The sequence below is a fragment of the Oryx dammah genome, unplaced genomic scaffold, assembly GCF_014754425.2.
Source record: "Oryx dammah isolate SB20612 unplaced genomic scaffold, SCBI_Odam_1.1 HiC_scaffold_28, whole genome shotgun sequence".
NCBI lineage: Eukaryota > Metazoa > Chordata > Mammalia > Artiodactyla > Bovidae > Oryx > Oryx dammah.
Genome location: NW_024070212.1, coordinates 47,741,873 through 47,747,872, shown reverse-complemented (window position 1 = coordinate 47,747,872; position 6,000 = coordinate 47,741,873).

The following is a 6,000-nucleotide window of genomic DNA, read 5'->3' as shown; positions in this document are numbered from 1 at the left end:
TCTTGAGATGAAGTTTAATTGATTTTAACCTCTCAACTTTCATAGTAAATGTAGTTAAGGCCATGAATTTCTAAGCTTTGCTTCAGTTGTAGCCTACAATTTTTGATATGGTACATCTTCCTTATCATTCAGCTTAAAATATTTCTTAAAGTCTGCTTATTCTTTGATCCATGGGTTATTTTCTATTTCATTTCCAGGCACTTGAGGATCTTCTAGCTTTTATTACTGATTTCTGGCATAATTTCCCTGAGGTCAGAGAGCATAGTTTGAATTATTTCAATGCTCTGAAATATTTTGGAGCTTTCTTATATGGACTGCTTATTATCAGTTTGGGTAAATTTTAAATATGGGCTTAACCAAAATATGAATTCTGTCATTGTTGGCAGTGTTCCCTGCATGTCAATTAGGTCAAGGTTGTTACCTGTTTTCTTCAGATCTATCTTTTTAGTACTCTTTTTATCTGTTCAGAAGTGTGTTAAAGTAACCCTATAGTTGTGAATTTCTCCACTTTTCCTTTTACTTGTCTATTTTTGCCTTATATATTTGAAGCAGTGTTCTTAAAAATTTTAAGTGTTCTTGGTAGATTGACTTCTTTATCATTACAGAATACCCTCTTTATCTCTAGTAATACTTCTTGATTTAAATCTGTTTTATCTCACATTGGTATAGCTACCGGAGAAGGCAATGGCACCCCACTCCAGTACTCTTGCCTGGAAAGTCCCACGGACGGAGGAGCCTGGTGGGCGGCAGTCCGTGGGGTAGCGAAGAGTCAGACAGGACTGAGCGAATTCACTTTCACTTTTCACTTTCATGCATTGGAGAAGGAAATGGCAACCCACTCCTGTGTTCTTGCCTGGAGAATCCCAGGGACAGGGGAGCCTGGTGGGCTGCCGTCCATGGAGTTGCACAGAGTGGGACATAACTGAAGCAAATTAGCAGTAGCAGTAGCAGCAGTATAGCTACATCTGTTTTTTCATTAGTAGTTGCATGGTTTATCGTTTTCCATCCTTGTACCTTCTGTGCATCTTAAGGTTATGTCTCTTATAAACAGGATCTATTAATACATTGGTTTTATTTTCTTCCATAGTCTGATAACATTAGCTTATTGCTTGGAGTATTTAGTGTATTTTCATTTGACATAACCACTGGTTTAAGTGCTTTCATATCTACCATCGATTTGCTTTCCATTTGATGCACTCTTTCATTTACTTTCTTCTGTCTTCTTTTGGATTACTCAATACTAATACTTCACTTCCCTCTCCCTTTATTTTACCATTCTTTTTAATATTACAACACACATCTGGACTGCATTTATTACAAATTAGTACATTTGCCCCTGATAATGCTGGAAATTCATACTTCCATTTTTTTACTTTTCCATTATTGTTGCCATATATTTTAACTCTATATAAATTTTATACTCCACATTACTATCATTTTTATTAACAGTCAATATTCATTTATATTCAACCTTTCTAACGGTCCTCATTCTTTCCTGCATTTCTGTATTTCCATATGGGATCAGCTTCCTTCTGACTAAGGACCTCTCTATAGAATTTTGATTAACACAGGCATGCTGGTGACCAACTCTCCTTTTTGTTTGCCAAAAACATCTATATTTCATCTTTGTATCTGAAAGATATTTTAAACTCTATATAGAACTTTTAGTTAACATTTTTTCCCCTAGCACTTTAAGGTTGTCCTGTAGGTCAGTCAGTTCAGTTCAATTGTGTCCGACTCTTTGTGACCCCATGGACTGCAGCACACCAGGCCTCTCTGTCCATCACCAACTCCCGGAGTTTCTTCAAACTTATGACCATTGAGTTGGTGATGCCATCCAACCATCTCATCCTCTCTCATCCCCCTCTCCTGCCTTCAATCTTTCCCAGCATCAGGGTCTTTTCAAATGAATCATCTCTTCACATCAGGTGGCCAAAGTATTGGGTTTTCGAGTTCAATATCAGTCCTTCCAATGAATACTCAGGACTGATCTCCTTTAGGATGGACTGGTTGGATCTCCTTGCTGTCCAAGGTACTCTCAAGCGTCTTCTCCAACATCACAGTTCAAAAGCATCAATTCTTTGGTGCTCAGCTTTCTTTATAGTCCAACTCTCACATCCATACATGACTACTGGAAAAACCATAGCCTTGACTAGATGGACCTTTGTTGGCAAAATGATGTCTCTGCTTTTTAATACGCTGTCTAGGTTGGTCATAGCTTTTCTTCCAAGGACCAAGTGTCTTTTAATTTCATGGCTGCAGTGATTTTGAGGCCCCCCAAAATAAAGTCTGCCACTTTTTCCCCATCTATTTGCCATGAAGTGATGGGACCATATGCCATGATCTTAATTTTCTGAATGTTGAACTTTAAGCCAACTTTTTCACTCTCCTCTTTCACTTTCATCAGGAGGCTCTTTAGTTCTTCTTCACTTTCTGTCCTGTAGGTTCAGTTCAGTTCAGTTCAGTTGCTCAGTCATGTCCGACTCTTTGCGACCCCATGAATCGCAGCATGCCAGGCCTCCCTGTTCATCACCATCTCCCGGAGTTCACTCAGACTCACGTCCATTGAGTCCGTGATGCCATCCAGCCATCTCATCCTCGGTCGTCCCTTTCTCCTCCTGCCCCCAATCCCTCCCAGCATCAGAGTCTTTTCCAATGAGTCAACTCTTTGCATGAGGTGGCCAAAGTACTGGAGTTTCAGCTTCAGCATCATTCCTTCCAAAGAAATCCCAGGGTTGATCTCCTTCAGAATGGACTGGTTGGATCTCCTTGCAGTCCAAGGGACTCTCAAGAGTCTTCTCCAACACCACAGTTCAAAAGCATCAATTCTTCGGCGCTCAGCCTTCTTCACAGTCCAACTCTCACATCCATACATGACCACAGGAAAAACCATAGCCTTGACTAGACGGACCTTAGTCGGCAAAGTAATATCTCTGCTTTTGAATATGCTATCTAGGTTGGTCATAACTTTTCTTCCAAGGAGTAAGCATCTTTTAATTTCATGGCTGCAGTCACCATCTGCAGTGATTTTGGAGCCCCAAAAATAAAGTCTGACACTGTTTCCACTGTTTCTCCATCTATTTCCCATGAAGTGATGGGACCAGATGCCATGTTAATGAGGTTTAAATGCTTGTTTGCTGACATCAAAAACAGTGGCATACTGAAAATATTGAAATCACTTAATGCAGTGATTTTAGGATTTTCAGCACCAATAAACATCTCCTTCAGTTTAAATTCAAGGTCACAGAATCATGATGAGTTTGAAAAGACTACAGATAATCTAGCCCAATTTCCTCCCTAGTAACAATCCTAGTAGGAGGCTATTTTGTTTTTGCCTTGAACACTTTTCCAGTTTGGGCAAGCTCAGCAAATCACAAATTAATGCATTCCATTCAAAAACTGGAGCCTATTATACAGAGTGAAGTAAGACAGAAAGAAAACACACCAATACAGTATACTAACGCATATATATGGAGTTTAGAAAGATGGTAATGATAACCCTGCATGCGAGACAGTAAAAGAAACACAGATGTATAGAACAGTCCTTTGGACTCTGGGGGAGGGGGCAAGGGTGGGATGATATGGGAGAATGGCATTGAAACATGTAAATTAACATATGTGAAATAGATTGCCAGTCTAGGTTCGATGCATGATACAGGGTGCTCGGGGCTGGTGCACTGGGATGACCCAGAGGGATAGGATGGGAAAGGAGGTGGGAGGGGGGTTCAGGATGGGGAACACATGTACACCCATGGCAGATTCATGTCAATGTATGGCAAAACCAATACAATATTGTAAAGTAAAAAAAAAAACACACACACCACAAAAAATTCTAATGATAAATGACTTCCTTGGAGTGTACTGAAATGAAATTTGCCTCTGTTTAACACTCAGTGATGGAAATGTATCCTTCTAAAGGAGCAAGTAAGATATTTAACTTAAATTGTTTTCACTTAGGATAATGAAGAGAGGTATTATGTTCTGGCTTCCAGGTTAAGTACGTCTTTCTCAACCCAGCCCAAGTCCATCCTCAACCTTTACCAACTCCACATTCATGATGGGTCCCTAATCCCTGTCAGTTATGTTCCTAAAAATAAATTGGAATTTAGGTCATCATCCCCATAGCCAGTGGCTTAATTTAGGGCCCATTTCTCACCTGTACTGCTGATTCCTTCCCCCATTACAAGCAGATGGTAAGAGATCTCAGGCAAACCCTATTCTCTCTATGTAAAGAATCCTCAGCAGCTCTCCATTACAGAATTGTTTTCCAAACTACTCTTTTGAGATAGAGTGTGGAGGGGTAGAACTGTTTATTTATTGTTATCTGCTCTTTTGTTCTCTCATCATCAGCAAAATTTACCTACAAAACTCACTATAACCCAGGAAAATTTCAGCAATTTTAGACCCATTTTAACCAAATAAATAAAACACACACATACACATACAAATGACCTTGATGTTGGGATATGATAACCCTAAACTTCAATATCCTAGCAATTATAAAGAAAAAAATAAAAGCCTGAAGTACACAATATGTCACAGCTTTTGGCTGAAAAAATGAAGATGAAATAATTTAGAAATGACAGAATTTGTAATCTGAGCCACCAGGTAAGATCTATTCACAGTGCTATACCATCCCTTCAATTCTTCCAACACTATAAGACATGATATTACATAGTGAGTGGGCAAGACAATTATGCCAGGTTTCCATGTGATGTGTGAATATTATTTGCTGTTTACTTAAAAGCTGACAAAGAACCCAAATAAAACATATAACTCAGAAACATGGACAATTAGTTGCTTTTACTGTATCTTCTGAAAAGTATGCTAGTTTAATGTATGCACAGTAATTAAACTGGTTGATTTTAAGAAATAGCATAATATGTGATATGGTTTAGTTATACAGGAAATACTAATACCTTAAAATTATTTCCAAGTAGTTTGAGACAAAAAGCAAAATCATAATTTAAAACTTTATATGTAGTTCATAAATAAATCCATGTTTAGACATTTCTGGTATGTATAACAACTCATTTTAAAACTTTTCCTAGTAAATTCAGTAAACAAATATTTAATAGCTGTTGTTCAGCTGCTAAATCGTGTCTGACTTTGAGATTCCCATAGACTATAGCATGCCAGGCTCCTCTATTCTCCACTATCTCCCAGTTTGCTCAAATTCCTGTCCATTGAGTTGGTGATGCCATCTAACCATCTCATCCTCTGCCACTCTCTTCTCCTTTTGCCCTCAATCTTTCCTATCATTGGAGTCCTTTCCAGTGAGTCGGCTCTTTGCATCAGGTGGCCAAAGTATTGGAACTTCACCTTCAGCATCAGTCCTTCCAGTCCTGAATATTCAAGATTGATTCCCTTTAGGAATGACTGATTTGATCTCCTTGTAGTCCAAGGGACTCTCAAGAGTCTTCTCCAGCACAGTTCAAAAGCACCAATTCTTCAGTGCTCAGCCTTTTTTGCTGCTGCTGCTAAGTCGCTTCAGTCATGTCCGACTGTGCAACTCCACAGACAGCAGCCCACCAGGCTCCGCCGTCCCTGGGATTCTCCAGGCAAGAACACTGGAGTGGGTTGCCATTTCCTTCTCCAATACATGAAAGTAAAAAGTGAAAGGGAAGTCGCTCAGTCGTGTCCGACTCTTAGTGACTCCGCAAACTGCAGCCTACCAGGCTCCTCCGTCCATGGGATTTTCCAGGCAAGAGTACTGGAGGGGGGTGCCATTGCCTTTTTTATGGTCCAGCTTTTACATCCATATATGACTACTGGCTATGTTTGACTATATAGATCTTTGTCAGCAGAGTGATGTCTCTGCTTTTTAATATGCTGTCTAGGTTTGTCATAGCTTTCCTTCCAAGAAGCAAGTGTCTTTTAATTTCATGTCTGCAGTCTCTGTACGCAGCAATTTTGGAGCCCAAGAAAAAATCTGGCACTGTTTCCACTTTTTTCCCATCTATTTGCCATGAAGTGATGGGACTGGATGCCATGATCTTA